General features: G+C 52.8%; 1 protein-coding gene across 5 annotated transcripts in view; it reads left to right on the forward strand.

Moving 5' to 3' along the window:
* CCDC197 (coiled-coil domain containing 197) overlaps positions 1–16,432 on the forward strand; it is a 37,905-nt gene that overhangs the window by 8,089 nt on the left and 13,384 nt on the right. For 3 of the 5 annotated variants that reach the window (XR_009597261.1, XM_027957346.3, XM_042235401.2), the window contains exon 1: positions 11,495–11,578. The exons of 1 other annotated variant lie outside the window; for it this stretch is intronic. The gene's annotated coding sequence lies outside the window, so the exon portion shown is untranslated. Of the gene's footprint in view, positions 1–11,494; positions 11,579–12,200; positions 12,322–16,432 lie in introns of those variants that run through there. One more of the 5 variants, XM_027957347.3, reaches the window with a different exon arrangement.

Genomic DNA, 16,432 nt, shown 5'->3' on the forward strand with positions numbered 1-16,432 from the left:
CTGGAGAATCCCACGGACAGAGGATCGAGGCGGGCTACAGTCCACAGCGTTGCACAGAGCCGAGCACCACTGAAGCGACTTAGCACGCACACACGCATGTACAGGAAAAAGCAGTACATAGAGATTCAGTACTATCCATGGTTTTGGGCATCTGCTGAGTGCCTTGGAATGTATCCTCCTTGGCTAACAGGGAACTACTGTATATATTTTGGTCACCTGATGTGAACAGCCAACTTATTGGAAAAGTCCCTGATGCTGTGGAAAGATTGAGTGCAGAAGGAGAAGAGGTCATCAGAGGATGAGATGGCTGGATGGCATCACCGGTGCAATGGGCATGCACTTGGGCAAACTCTGGGAGATGGTGAGGAACAGGGAGGCCTGACGTGCTGCAGTCCACGGGGTCACAAAGAGTCAGACACAACTGGGCAACTGAACAACAACTGTATATATTCTTTAGAATAAAGACTTATAAATGTTAGGCGTTATTAACTTAAACTTCCTGAGAGAGACAGAGGGAATGGTTAGTTGAAAGCAGTGGTTCTTAACTGGGGACATTTAGGGAACATTGACAATTCCTGGAGACGTGTCTGGTAGCCACAAGTGAGGATGCTGGGGGTGCCACTGCGTCTGGTGGGGAGAGCTCGGGGATGCTGCCAAACATCCTACAGTCTTCAGGACAGCTTCCCCAGCATAGAATTAAGAGCCCAAATGTGCGCGGTGCAGTGGTGGAGAAGCCTGGCTGGAGGGACGGCGTGTGGAAGGAAGAGGATTGTGGGGTCACTCCCTGCTCAGAGTGACCAGGGCTCTCCCTGTTCCCCAAGGATGGCTTTGGATTTCAGGAATAATTGCCACCAGGAGGGCCAGGTGTTTGGAGTTTAAATACCTTGAGACTGTTATAAAGAAGGCTCGTTGAACCCGTCTCATAAACCGGCCCTGAAGGTCACCAGCAGAGACAAATGCAGCCGTAGTTTGAGCAAAGCAGAAGGAACAGCCTCAGCGATCCCCATGAAGCCTGGGGTTTGCCAGTCAGCAGGAAAGGGGGGGGCTCAGCCCTGCGAGGGCCAGGCATCCCTGCTGGTAGCTCGTGCGTTCAGACACACACACTGATGATGCTTAGATCATCTGGACACTACACATAACTTACCTTCTTTCAGTGAAGAGCTGAATTTAATCTACCTGTTGTGAGGGCCATTGGCCAATGAACTGTTTAGTTGCATCAGTCACGTCCGACTCTTTGCGACCCCATGGACTGTAGCCCTCCAGGCTTCTTTGTTCATGGGATTTCCCAGGCAAGAATACTGGCGTGGGTTGCCATTTCCTTCTCCAGGGAATTGAACCTGAGTCTCCTGCACTGCAGGCGAATTCTTTACTGCTGAGCCACCAGGAAAGCCCCAAAGGGCGTGTTGCCTTCCCACTGGGGGATCGAACCCTGGTCTCCCGCATGACAGGTGGGAATACTCACCACTATACTGATGAGGACAGCAGCAAATCTTATAAGTACTAAATAACTGTCAGTGTCTCTTTTTCCCTAAGAATGTGTACTGGACCTCCCTCTCTTTCTTGGTGCCTCTGTGCACGTGCACGTGTTGGATGAGAGGCAACTAGCACTCTGAAAAGAGCTCAGGCCCACCCACCAGGGTGCTGGTCTTGGCCCTTCTGGAAAGTTCTCTGTGACCTCATGCAGACCTTTCCTCTCTCTGGATCCCTGAGGAAAGAAGAACAGAGCTGCCCCATGAGCTGGTAGGAACCCAGGCCCCTCCAGACTCCGAGAGCCTCTGAAACCAGAAGGAGCAGCCATAAGCGGCTGCACTCCCATCTCTTTGCTCTCCGAGAATAAAAATTCTAAGTCAGTTGGAATTCAAAATCAAGCCTATGTAAATATTTTCAAAACCAGAAATTAAAAAAAAAAAAAAGGGACAACAATGATTTTGAACAAGTCTCTGAGTCCAAGTTGACTCAGTTATTACAGGTGCCGGAAGGAAAACTCTCCTCTGTCTCTGCCTGTTCTTTCCTTTCCCCTCTACCCTCCAGTTCTCCTGGTGCCACTCAAGTCAGCCAGCGTCCCCTCCAAACTGCACTGTCATCGCTCCTGGCCGCTGAAGAGCGTGTGACCTGGGTGCAGCAGGGCTGTGCCAGGGAAGGGGGGGTTGGAGGATGTCTGCCAAGCCCTGGGCTCCTCTTGTTGATGCGGGGCCTGTGGGTGGCCCCAGCTGGCCAGCTGGCCCCTCAGGCTCGTCCCTCTCTCTGGGCCTCCCGCCCTCTATTTAGCAGCAATGCTAAACAGCAGGATCAGGTGTCTGCCATGCCACGCGTCCTGGGAAAGGGGACTGTTGGGGCCCGAAGATAGTCTCCAGGCTGCAGTGCCCAGTGGCCTGGCTCCGGACCCTTGTCGTCAGGTGCCTGTCGGAGTGAGGGTGCTGCGTCCCCCGGGGGCACGTGGATCCTGGGAGAATCAAAACAGGCTGCCTCTGACACGTGCTGCCTGGGCGCCTTGGTGGGCTCTCCAAGGCCCCTGCGGGCAGCCCCTCTCCCATGCCTTCTGCAGCCTCATTCTCTCTGTGCCCCATTCCCACTCCAGCTGTCTGCACGTGGCTGTGTTGGACCCTCCAGGATTGGCAGTGGTCTGTCCCTTCACCCTTCAGGCAGGTTCTATAGAGCGGCTGGTGAGAGGTTAGAGTAGGTGCTGTCCGGGTGGTCTGCTGAGGGTCTGTCTCCCCCTCCCCAACCCCCTGCAATTGCTAGGAGGCTTAGTCCCCTCGGGGCCCCAGGTTCTCAAATGCAAGTCCAGAACCATAAGGAGCACCTTCCTCATGGGGTTGGGATAAGGCTTAAACGAGTAGGTCTAGGGCAGGGTTGGGCTTCCCTGGTGGCTCAGATGGTAAAGAACACACCTGCAATGCAGGAGACTCGGGTTCAACCCCTGGGTCGGGAAGATCCCCCGGAGAACAGCATGGCCACCCACTCCAGTATTCTTGTCTGGAGAATCCCATGGACAGAGGATCCTGGAAGGCTAGAGCCCATGGGGTCACAAAGAGTAGGCACTGTTTACAATAGCCAGGACATGGAAGCAACCTAGATGTCCATTGGCAGATGAATGGATAAGAAAGCTGTGGTACATATACACAATGGAGTATTACTCAGCTGTTAAAAAGAATGCATTTGACTCAGCTCTAATGAGGTGGATGAAGCTGGAGCCTATTATACAGAATAAAGTAAGTCAGAAAGAAAACACCAATACAGTATATTAACCCATATATATGGAATTTAGAAAGATGGTAACAAAGACCCTATATGCAAGACAGCAAAAGAGACACAGAGATAAAGAACAGACTTCTGGACTCTGTGGGAGAAGGCGAGGGTGGGATGATTTGAGCGAACAGCACTGAAACATGTTTATTATCATTTGTGGAATAGATCACCAGTCCAGGTTCGATGCCTGAGACATGGTGCTCAGGGCTGGTGCACTGGGATGACCCTGAGGGATGGGATGGGGAGGGAGGTGGGAGGGGGGTTCAGGATGGGGACACATGTACTCCCATGGCTGATTCACATCAATTTATGGCAAAAACCACTACAATATTGTAAAGTAATTAGCCTCCAATTGAAATAAATAATTTTTAAAACCCCCTAAAACTAAAAACAAAAAAAAGAGTAGGACACGACTGAGCAACTAACACACACGCAGGGCAGGGCTGTGTGAAGCTCACTGACTGTTACTATTTCTGTTTTTATTCTCAAGGCACAAACTAAATGCCATGAGCCCCACCAGGAGCCGGAAGCTGCTGGGAGGTAGAAGTGCTACATCTGAGCCCTGGGGAGACGCAGCCTGGGGGGGCAGGGAGCAGGGGTCAGGAATTGGAGTAGGGAGAGTGAAGAGAGAGGAGTCAGGAAGAGTGGGAGGGGAGTAGGGCGGGAAGAAGGAGGAGAAGGGTTAGCGTGGGGTCAGGAGGCCATCAGACAAGGGAGGAACAGGCCGCCTTGAGTCTCTGCAGAGTGTCTAGGTGCACAGGTGGGTGCGGGGTATCCCAGGCCAAGGGGGAGGCGTGAGCCAAGGCCTGTGGCCTTGAAGCCGGTGGCCAGCTGGGCAACCACAGGAGCTGGGCCTGGCCAGAGGGCAGGCTGTGGGGAAGGGTGCCAAGATGGGCCTTTATTCCTCTCCTATATCGGTCCAAGGTCAGCATTTCAGGGGATCAGTACCTTGCTTCTCAGTCAGCGACCCAGGTTCCCAGGTTGCACTGACACCCCTTAAAGTCTGGCAGGTTTGGGGCGGGGCTGTCACAGATTCCAGGATTCTGGAGTCTGGGAAGACTGAGATCGAGGTGCTGGCAGACCCAGTGTCTGGTGAGGTGGCTTGTGGGTGGCTGCCTGTCTTCTCCCATGGCAAGAAGCAACTGGGGAAGTTTCTCTCCTTTCTACAGCCTAGAGCAAGGAATATGGTGGTGGGAGGGAGGTGTTGGGAGGAGCAAGTGGGGAGAGATGGAGAGAGTGAAGGAGGAAGAGAGACAGAGAAAGAGGGTCTTGGTTGGGAACTACTTGGATGAAAGTTTGGGGTGGGTGTGACTCCCACTTCACTTTGGGCCTTCAGAGTTAGGGAGTATCTCCATACAGCAGAGAGAGAAGGCCGTGGACCCAGGAAGGAGACAGCTGAGGAGGGCATTGTAGAGGACCAGCCCTGTACACGGGGGCAGCGGTGGGTGGGGGACCACCTGCCTGCATTTCCCATGAAGGACAGTCAGGCTCCGAATGATGAATGGTAGGCACTGTAGACAGTGAGCATAATGGAGGGAGGACAGGGGGTGTCCAGTCTGGGTGGAGGTAACCTTGGAGGGCAGGAGAACAGAGGTCCTGAAATTGGTAGAAGTCTTGGGAAAAGCTTTGGACGCAAAGGGCCAGAGATCCTGGTGAGCTTGGAGCCAGTTGGAGCCATGCTTTGATGAGGCAAGGGCCCTGTGAACATCTGCCCACGTCTGCTTGGCCTGCACGTGGGGCCTCTTCCTGGAGGCCTGGGGGCCTGTGTATAGCATCCGTGACTCTGCCCCGTCCTGCCCAGCCTGCTGGGAAAGTCCGCTCTAAGTCTCATCAAGGGGACAGAGCCCAGGGCGGGTTAAGAAGCCCTGGTCTCCTGCCCACAGTGTACTGACTGCTCCTTTGCTCTCAGATCCCTGCTCTGCCCTGCAGTGTCTGGCAGGCTGACCAGGGCATCACCCAAGGCCCCCTGCCCTCTGGCTTTTGACAGGTCCAGTCGATGGGAGGCCAGGTGGGCAGGACAGGGGAGTGAAGTGAAGCGAAAGTCGCTCAGTCGTATCCAACTCTTTGCAACCCCAAGAACTAGAGAGAATTCTCCAGGTCAGAATACTGGAGTGGGTAGCCTTTCCCTTCTCCAGGGGATCTTCCCAACCCAGGGATGGAACCCGGGTCTCCCACATTGCAGGCAGGACAGGGGAGAGGTCCGGTGTCTATTTGCCCAGCTCCTCCTCTGCTTTGGGCACAAGTTCCCAGGGGCTCCGGGCTCCGTGGCTGTGGCTCTTTGGGAGGCTTCTCACCAGGCTCCAGGTCATCATTTCCTCCGGGGGACGGTGCCAGCTTCCCACTGTTCCTGAATTCCAGGTGTCTCAGTCTGTCCTGGTGCCCTTGACCCTGCCCACTTCTCTGTCCATTCATCAGCTCCTCTTCATTCAACCTTTGGCATATGCCTCCTATATCTCATAGATAAAACACAGCATATCTAGTTAAACTTGACTTTCAGACATACAATAAGTACTCCTTTAGTCGAAGTGATGTGGTTGTTTTAGTTACCAAATCGTGTCCAACTCTTTGTGGCTGCATGGACTGTAGCCCACCAGTCCCATGCAATCCTTTGTCCATGGGACTTTCCAGGCAAGAAGACTGGAGTGGGTTGCCATTCCCTTCTCCAGGGGATCTTCCTGACCCAGGGATCGAACCCGCATCTCTTGCATTGGCAGTCAGATTCTTTGCCACTGAGCCACCAGGGAAGCCCAGTCTAAGTATAGTAGTCCCAATTATTGCATAGATACACGACACAGTTCCCTGCTGTTTATCTGAAATTAAAATTTAACGAGATGCACTGTATTTTTCTTTCTAAATCTGGTGATCCCACTTACAAGGCCCCAAATTGGTGGACTAATGTGTCCCTCAGATCACGGGCATTTCCAGTCACCCCTGACTAGAGGAATAGGTTGGGTCTGAAGCACTTACAGTCTGCCTGCATAGACGCAGCTATCAGTTCAGTTCAGTTGCTCAGTCATGTCCGACTCTTTGCGACCCCATGAATCGCAGCACACCAGGCCTCCTTGTCCATCACCAACTCCCAGAGTCCACCCAAACCCATGTCCATTGAGTCAGTGATGCCATCCAACCATCTCATCCTCTGTCGTCCCCTTCTCCTCCCGCCTTCAATCTTTCCCAGCATCAGGGTTTATTCCAATGAGTCAACTCTTCACATCAGGTGGTCAAAGTATTGGAGTTTCAGCTTCAACATCAGTCCTTCCAATGAACACCCAGGACTGATCTCCTTTAGGATGGACTGGTTGGATCTCCTTGCAGTCCAAGGGACTCTCAAGAGTCTTCTCCAACACCACAGTTCCAAAGCATCAATTCTTCAGTGCTCAGCCTTCTTTACAGTCCAACTCTTACATCCATACATGACCACTGGAAAAACCATAGCCTTGACTAGACAGATCTTTGTTGGCAAAGTATGCTTTTTAATATGCTGTCTAGGTTGGTCATAACTTTTCTTCCAAGGAGCAAGCGTCTTTTAATTTCATGGCTGCAGTCACCATCTGCAGTGATTTTGGAGCCCAGAAAAATAAAGTCAGCCACTGTGTCCACTGTTTCCCCATCTATTTGCCACGAAGTGATGGGACTGGATGCCATGATCTTAGTTTTCTTAATGTTGAGCTTTAAGCCAACTTTTTCACTCTCCTCTTTCCCTTTCATCAAGAGGCTCTGTAGTTCTTCACTTTCTGCCATAAGGGTGGAGCTATGGGCTGATTCTTTCTCCTATTGCAGTGGCATCAAGTTTCCCTAAGGGCAAGAACACAGTCTAAAGATGAGGAGACTGACCCCAACACCTCCCCAGTCACATGGCATCAGCCCCTAAAATGCCCCCAAGTCCATGCACAGAGGCCCTCCTGGTCACTGTTCCCATGAGCAGGCCCTGGCTGTCAGTAGTGACATGGCCAAATTCTCAGCCTCAGCTTTGAGCTCACAGCAGAACCCCGAGGGGGCTGGCATCTAGGACAAGGACGCTTGGAGAGAGAGGGCAGGGAGTCAGATGGATTTGAAGTTTCTCAGACTTGTTCCCCTGCCACCAGCTGGAGAAGATGCTCTGCCTTTCTGGGACTCCTGTGATGAGATCAGACCTACCTGGCAATGGTCTTCCATTCTCAGCCCAGGATGCGGAGCCGTCATTACGCCTGTGCAGGTGAAGTAATCAGGAGTGTGATGGCTCACTGTATTCACAGTCCCGGGGATGGGGAAACTGTGGAGCCAGGTTAGAACTTGATTCTCCCTGAGCCCCTTCCTCCTGCTTTCAGAAATCCACCCTCCTTCCTCCTCGCTGCTCCAGCTTGGTCTCCTTCGCCCCATTCACCTACCACTGCCAGCATTTTTAGGGACATTGGGACACCCCCAAGCACCCAGAGAGCCAGCAGAAGTCGTCCCAGCTGGAGACTCAGCCCTCACATGGGGCAGCTCATGGCCCAGGGTCTGGGGGCCTCGACTCCAAGCTGAATGATGGCGTAACTGCCCAGGGTCAGGCAATCCCTGGAAAGTTTGGAAAGTGCTGAGACTCCTCTGGTCCACTGTGAGGGGGCGGCTCTGACAGCTGGGTGCAGGTGGGGGTGGGCGACCCAGAAAGAATGGGCCCTTTTTCCAGCTTGGCTGCAGAGCATTCAAGACAGGGCCTGGCCTTAACCAGAAATGGATGTGGACCTGAAAATGGCACAAATTCTGGCTCTGGGAGTGGACCCATGCCAGGCAGAGTAAGAGTAATAACAGTGGCTTTCTGTGTGGGGGGTTCGTGTGAAAGTCTCTCAGGTGTGTGAGACTTCTTGCAACCCCATGGACTATACAGTCCATGGCATTCTCCAGGCCAGAATACTGGAATGCATAGTCTTTCCCTTCTCCAGGGGATCTTCCCAACCCAGGGATCAAACCCAGGTTTCCCGCCTTGCAGGTGGATTCTTTGCCAGCTGAGCTACAAGGGAAGCCCAAGTGTATGTGTAAATCAGCTAGTTTAATCCCCACAGCTACAGATAAGGTAGGTAGTATGTTAACCCCATTTCACAGAGGAAGAAACTGAGGCTCAGTGAGGTCAGGCAATGTGCCAAGACAGGACAGCCCATGACTGGAGAGGAGCTACTGAGGGATGTCACATCTGCCTTCAGTGCCATGCTGAAATGTGGCATCAGTCTGCTCCAACATTCACAGCGTGGTTATGGAAACACAAGACTCCCTAATGAGGAGCTAGGACTTAACAAGGACACTATGAGGAGACATAGGACTCAGCGTGAGGAAGGGAAGATGTTCTGGCGGTCAGAGTGGCCCAGAGGTGGACAAGGCGACTTTGGGAGGGACTGAGTCCGTGTGGTTGGATATATGCAGGTGAAGAGGCTGGTCCCATTTTCTGAGACCCTGGTAATAACAGACACTGTACTCTGGGTTCTCACAGCTCCATCACACAGGCGCTGCTATACCCAATTTACAGATGAGGAAGCTGAGGTCCAGAGAGATTAAGTGACGATAGTTATGCGTGTGACTGGTGAGGGAGCCATGACTTAAAACCAAAGATCTGTGTCCAAAGCTGTCCATACATCTATTGAGCACCTACTGTGTATCTGGTACTATTCTCCTCTGTGTCTGTGCTCAGTCACTAAGTCCAACTCTTTGGGACCCCACAGAGTGTAGCCCTCCAGGCTTCTCTGTCCATGGGAGTCTCCAGGCAAGGATGCTGAGGGGGGTGGGTTGCCATTCCCTTCTCCAGGGGATCTTCCTGACCCAGAAATTGAACCCGAGTCTCCTACATTAGCAAGCAGATTCTTTACCACTGAGCTACCTGAAAGGTATACTATTCTTTTAGACATTAAGATTCCAGAGGGATCATTCTTTGTCCTGGTGGACATCAGATTCCAGTGAGGAGAGAGACAACCCAGAGTAACAAGACCAAAATAGAACAGAGCAAGAATGTTGTTCAGTCACTAAGTCATGTCTGACTCTTTGTGACCCCATAGACGGCAGCATGCCAGGCTTCTCTGTCCTTCACTGTCTCCCAGAGCTTGCTCAAACCATTGAGTCAGTGACACCATCCAACCATCTCATCCGCTGTCGCCCCCTTTTCCTCCTGCCCTCAGTCTTTCCCAGAATCAGGGTCTTTTCCAAAGTGTTGGCTCTTCACATCAGATGGCCAAAGTATTGGAGCTTCAGCTTCAGTATCAGTCCTTCCAATGAATATCTAAGGTTGATTTCCTTTAGGATTGACCGATTTGATCTCCTCACTGTCCAAAGGACTCTCAAGAGTCTTCTCCAGCACCACAATTTGAAAGCATCAATTTTTTGGTGCTCAGCCTTCTTTATGGTCCAACTCTTATATGATTACGGGAAAAACCATAGCTTTGACCATATAGACCTTTGTTGGCAAAGTGATGGCTCTGCTTTTTAATATGCTGTCTAGATTTGTCATAGCTTTTCTTCCAAAGGGCAAGTATTTTTTAATTTCATGGCTTCAGTCACCTTCTGCGGTGATTTTGGAGCCCAAGAAGATAAAATCTGCCACTGCTTCATTTTTTTCCCCAATTTCCCCATTTTCCATTTTTTCCCAGAACAAGAATGCAGTGAGACCAAAGGCGAGCTGAACTCAAGTGGGTTTGAGATGGTCAGGGGAAGCCACTCTGAGAGGTGCATCTGAGCTCAGATCAAAAAGGCAAGAAGGAGAAAGTATTGATATTACGAAGAGCTGAGAAAACAGTGCTCTGGGCAGAGGAAACCACAGGCACAAAGGCCCTGGGGTGAGCCAGGGGAAGACCAGTGTGGGGAAAATGGCCGAGGTAGCGGACCAGATCACTGGGGACCCGGTCCTCCAGGCTTTAAACTTCTTTTGTAATTATTGGAAGGTTTGTAAGCAGTGGTGTGCTGCAGACGACTCATGCCCACTCCTGACAATCATCCGTTAAATCTTCAGGATTGTTGCCTGTTGTTAAACTATTAGTGGCTTGAAATCAGCCACGGTGGGAGTATTTACACCATGGAAATTGGCAGGCACCACAGGTCATGGCTCTGCACCCTGGGCAGCAGGTGGTTAAGCAGTTATCTGCACCACACTGATTTTAGACAGGGAAGCGGGCAGAGCGGATTTGCACTTGAAGGAACCCTCTCTGGCCGCAGAGGGGAGACTGGCTTTCAGGAGGCAGAGAAGTAGGATGCCAAGCAGGGACGGTCACTGCATTGGTACATGTCGGAGAGATGGGGGTTTGGACCAGTGTGGGCCAGTGGATGGATCTGAGTGGTTTTGAAGGCAGATCCGGTGGGCCTCATTAAGATGACCCCATTACTGAAGCTCAGAGCAAAGAGGTGACCTGCCAGTGTCACAAGGCTGGAGTATGGAGGAGCTGTGACTGAGCCCCGGCCTTTCTGTTCCCTGTACCTCAGTGTTTCCCCAGATTGCCTTGAAGACTCTTCCTGGGGAAGGTTATGTTCTAGGACAAAGGGGAAATAATTAATGGGCGACCCTCAGCCCTAGTGGGCTTCTCAGGTGGCTCCGTGGTAAAGAATGTGCCTGCCAAGCAGGAGACATGGGTTCGATCCCTGGGTAGGAAAGATCCCCTGGAGAAAGAAAAGGGCAACCCACTACCCTCGCTTCTTGTGGTTGGAGCAGGCCCTTCCCACACCTCTTCTCAGGAGGGCAGTTCCTCTGAGCTGCTGTGGGGGGTGTGGGGCGTGGAGGGAGCCAAGATATCATGGCAGGGACATTGAAAGGCCCAGCCTCCCCTGGTGGGCCCTGGGGCCCCAGCCAGTGCCCTGTCCTCTGTCCCAGGAGGGCCCGAGCTGCCCCAGCTCTGGTACCCGAGACCTTCCTGGGAGGGGGCTTGGTTGCGGGAACGCAGAGCAAGGATGAAGGCTGGAGCCGGGACCTCAGAGGAGGAGCAGCCTCTACATGGCTTCCTGGGCCCGGGCTGCTCTGGGTTTGCCAGGGTGGGAGGGAGGGTTAGGGACATAACTGAGAGTCTGTCTCGGTGGGGGTGGGGAGTCTAAGCAGTGCAGGGTCTTAGCAAGATTCTGGCAGAACCGCTATGCTTGTCTGCCTCACGCTCGCTACGCCCCCACCCATCCCCCGCAACACCCCCAGCCACCCGTCACCCCTCCTCACCCCCCACCAGCTACACACACTCCCCACCCCTTCCCTGGAGCCGCCCTTGGCACCAGCCCCAGCAACAGGGCTCAGCTGCTTCAGGCCCTCCCTCTGCGAAAACTCACTCTCAGACAAGCACCCTGTGCCAGGCGGGCACTGCCACTGTGATCTTCTGGAGGGGGCGAGAAGGAAAACTCAGGCTGGTGGAACCAGGTAGAGTTGCTTGCTTTTCTCAAAGAGTTAGGGGAAGGTTTCCCCTCATCCTCTGTCCCCAAAATATTAATCAGCTCCTAAAAGCTTATTCCTATCCTTCTAGTTTCCTCTTTGTACACATACATACACACACACATACACACACATGCTCAAGCACTATTTTTACCAAAATGAGATGCTGTTACATGTTCTATATGGATTATTTCATTTAATCCTAGGTTGTTAATGTCTCTACTTTGCATTTCTGGAAAATGAGGCTCAGAGAGGTTGTGTACTTTTCCTAAGGTCACACAGCTGGTCGAACTGCCTGGCTCCACAGCCTCACTCTGCGTTCTGGGCATCATCACCTCTAGAGGCAAAAGGCCAGCTTTGTCCCTGTTAGGGGGCATTTGGGGGCTGCAGAGCAGGCGGGGCTGGGATTCTGGGCAGAGGCCTGATCTGCCATTCCCTTCTGCTGTGCTGTGAGACTCAAGCCCTGGGGTCAAATTCCAGCCCCACCGTCCTTGTTAAAGCTTTTCAAAAGGGGATTCTATCGCCATTTAATTGTGGCTCTGCCCTTGAAGCAGGCTCACAGCTGTCTATAATAGACAGCTTGACCTTGAATTTCTCTCTCTGGAAGCCCAAGAGATAGAGGCTGCCCTGGGAGGTCTGGAACCTGGGCTCCTCCACAGCGGTGGAACCTTGGCACTTCCTGCCTCCCTCACTTTGATCTCCACTTTTCTGAAGTTCCTTTCAGCCCCGAGGTAAGCTCCTGACTCCTTTCCTGGTCACTGTAGATCGCTGGAGAGGGACGGGGCCGGGGTGGGGCGGGGGGGAGGTTGGGGGGTGCCGGGGGGTGGTGGTGTCAGGGGAATAGGGTTCAGGGCAGCTTAGTGATCTGGAAGGAAGTGGGAGTTTAAAAACAGGTTCTGGACCCCTTAGACCGGGGTCCGAATCCTGAGCAGGACCTATGCAGTTGTGCAAGGCCCACGCTCCCAAGATTCCCAATTGGTTTTACGGCCTGCCATTGCTGTCTTGGAATTCTTAATTTTCTGAGTAAGGGGCCCAGCTTTTTCCTGTTGCGCTGGGTCCCACAGATTGCACAGCCAGCCCTGCTACCTGTTATGAGCCATGTGCCCTTGGCAAGTGACTTCTCCTCATTGATCCTCAGTTTTCTCATCTGCAAAACGGAGCCATGCTTCCACCTTTTGCAAGGATTGTTCTGAGAATTCAAACAGAGACTCCAGGCCAAGAGCCAGGCAGCAGGAAGACCACAGCAGGTGTCGTGCCCTGGAAATTGTGGCTGTCTTTCTGTCGGGCTCTGTGGGGCCCTACATAGTTGTGTCTGACTCTTTGCGACCTTTTGGACTGTAGCCCCCAAGGCTCCTCTGTCCATGGAATTTTCCAGGCAAGAATGCTGGGGCAGGTTGCCATCTCCTTCTCCAGGGGAATCTTCTCGACCCAGGTATCAGACCTGTGTCTCCTCTGTCTCCCACATTGCAGGCAAATTCTTTACCCTCTGAGCCATCCAGGAAGCCCCATCTGTATGGCCAGACAGGGAGAAATATCTCTGGAGCCACATGCAGTCTGTCTCCCAGTCTTGCTCACGGGTGGGACATTTCAGGCCAAAGATAAACTCCTCCCTGGGAAGTGAATGGTCCCACCACCTGCGCAACCCCCTGCCTATGGCTATATTGGGTCAAGTGGTTTAGGGCCCTGCGTTGCTGGGAGATGAGGTTACAGAGGAGGGTGAGCCTGGGAAGAGATGAGGGTCTGGTGAGGCTGTTCCAGCAGCTGCTTTCAGCAGAAGGCGGGTCAGTCATGTGCCCTTAATAAATGAAGACTTGACGCCCAGGGGTGGGGGCGCTGATGGAGCCTCCCCCAGGGCCGCCTCCCTCAGTCTATACCCTTGGAGGACCCCATGTCCCAGCAAAATTCAACCTTCCAGATGCTTCTAGAATCCCAACTTCATAGCTCAGCAATTTCCCAATGGTGAGACCATGGGCAACTTACTTAACCTCTCTGGGCCTCAGTTTCCCCATCTGCAAAATAGCAGTTAAATGGTCCCCCATGTGGGAAGTGCTTACAAGTGTGCAGGAAGCATTAGACATTGCCACTGCTGGCGTGCCCGCCTCCCCTCCACTCTGAGCCTGTCGCAGGCTCTGAAACGGCAGTCTGGCCGTGCCTCTCCTTTAGGTACTTATCGCCTTCAGGATAAAGCCCATACTCCTTATTCCATCTTCTCTGAGCCTCCGTGCAGTGAGCCCTGCCCAGGGTCCATTTCCCCTTCTAGAGTCAACAGCCTCAGGATTTGCCCCAGGAAACCTTCAGCCCCCACGGCAGAGCCCATGATGTGACTGTCAGTCAAGCCAAGGGGCGGGCACATGACCCAGGCTCAGCCAATTGGGCACATTCTCTAAGGACTTGGCCTCTTAAGGATGGAGAAGCTTATGGAAAGAGGTTGGAAGGATTCATTTGGGAGGTTATACCCTGAGTTCCTGCTGTCTGGATCTCCAGGGCTGCCCTGGGACCTGGTCCTCTCTGAACCTGGCTCTTCAGCCTTTCTTCTGATTCTGTGCAATCCCTCACAGCCTCTCACGGATGTCCTCTTTGTCCAGAGTGGCCCTGTCAGTTTCTGTTGCAGGCATCCCAAGGTCCTGGTGGAGATGCTCTGGATCCTGCTGGCAACTTCCCCAGACATATCCCGGCTTTGACCTTCACCTTCAGCTTTTAAGCATCCACCTACTGTCATCACAGGGCTTCCCTTGTAGCTCAGTTGGTAAAGAATCTGCCTGCAGTGCAGGTGACCTGGGTTTGATTCCTGGGTCGGGAAGATCCCCTGGAGAAGGAAATGGCAACCCACTCCAGTATTCTTGCCTGGAGAATCCCCCAGACAGAGGAGCCTGGCGGGCTACAGTCCATGGGGTCATAACAGTCAGACACGACTCAGCCACTAACCCTACTGTTCCCACAGCCCATGTCTGCCACTACGTGTCTCTGAACATTTGTCTCTGCTGGTCCTTCTGCAGGAAAGCCCTTTCCTCCTTACTTCTCCTCACTCATTCTTCTTTTTAAAACTGAAGTATAGTTGATCTACAATGCTGTTTGTTCCAGGTATACAGGAAAGTGACTAAGTTATCCATATGTATCTGTCTATTCTAGTTCAGATTCCCTTCCAATAGAGGTTATTACAAGAACTGAGTCGAGTTCCCTGTGCTAGACAGTAGGGCCTTTTTATTATTATATATATAGTAGTATATATTTGTTAATCCCAAACTCCTAATTCATCTCTCCTCCTCCTTTTCCCTTTGGTAATCCTAAGTCTGTTTTCTATGTCTGAAAGTCTGTTTCTGTTTGGTAAATAGTCATTTGTATATTTTGTTAATTCCGCATGTAAGTGATATCTGCCATTTGTCTTTCTCTGACTTACTCCACTTGTTACAATCACCTCTAGGTCCATCCTCATTCATTCTTATCTTCAAGAACCACCTCATACATGCGTGCTAAGTTGCTTCAGTCATGTCCGACTATTTGCGACCTTGCAACCCCATGTAGCTCGCCAGGCTCCTCTGTCCATGGGATTCTCCAGGCAAGAATACTGGAGTGGGTTGCCTTGCCCTCCTCCAGGGGATCTTCCCTACCCAGGGATCCCACCCACATGTCTTATGTCTCCTGCACTGGCAGGTGGGTTCTTTACCACTAGCACCAACTGGGAAGCCTAAAAACCATCCCAGACACTGTCAAAACTGGGGGCACTTTCTCCACCCCTCCTCCACACACAAGCCCCCACCCCTAGGCCTGGCTCTGACCCTCTGGGCAGCCCCAGGGCTTCTCTCCCTCAGTACCAGCAGCCCTTCATCTGAGCCCAAGGCCAGATCCAGGTCCACCTCTGTTTCTCGGTTGGTCTCAACAAATGCTTTCTGGGCTCCGGAACCATGGAGGGTCAGATAGCTCCCTTGGGATCTGCTCAGGGACTCCTCTGCCAGCTAAGACTAAACCCATTGCCTGCTGATGAAGAGTCATGAGGGGAATGCTGAAGAGTGCAAGCTGGGGAATTGTCCCAGAATAACAACGAGCCCAGCTCCTCTGGGTTGGCCATTGCCCCATCCTCAACCTTTGGTCCAGAGCCTGCCCCAGCCTTAGTCATAGCCCCAGCCCCTGCCCAGCTCCAGCCACAGGCCTGACCTCACACCCTGCCCTCAAGCCCATCCCTGTCTCCACACCTGCAGAGTCCCTCCCCTACCTCTGCCTTCACTGCAGCCCCTCCTGATGGTCTCCCTGGCGAGACCCTCCCAGGCTGCCCTCTGCAGAGCCCCCGCTCTGATTGAATGGGGCCTCCAGTGGGGAAGGCCTGGCCAGACAACTGGGCAGTGAATGGAACAGGTGTATCAGAGGCAGGCACCATGCCCAGGTCCCCGTCAGTGATGGAGGCCCCGCACCAGGTCACAGGGCTGAGCATTAGGCAGGGGCAGGGCCAGGACCAGGTTTAGGTCCAGAAGTTTCCTTCTGTTCCCCCACCTCCCCTGCCACAGGCCAGGCTTCATCCTTAGCCTTGAGGGGGCTGGGGAGAGAGGGGCTGAACTCTCCATGGTTGCTGACTATCCCACCTAGGGAGATACCCAAGCTATAGCTACCCAGAATCAGGTTAAAGGAGGCAAAAAGGGGAGTCCCAGGACAAGCCAGTAGGATTTGGGAAGCTTGCAAGGTAGGGGTATCAAGGAAGATCAGCCTTGAAAGAAGGGTAAAAATAGCCCAAGTTCACCCCCCCGCCCAGGTCACCAATGCCTCTCCACCCCTTCCCCTGGGGAACTGAATCGGGGAGCAAAAGGCCCCCAGGACCTCAGGGAATCAGGCCCTCCACTCCACCCCCAGGTG

The sequence above is a fragment of the Ovis aries genome, chromosome 18 (genome assembly GCF_016772045.2).
Source record: "Ovis aries strain OAR_USU_Benz2616 breed Rambouillet chromosome 18, ARS-UI_Ramb_v3.0, whole genome shotgun sequence".
In the NCBI taxonomy this organism is placed as follows: Eukaryota; Metazoa; Chordata; class Mammalia; order Artiodactyla; family Bovidae; genus Ovis; species Ovis aries.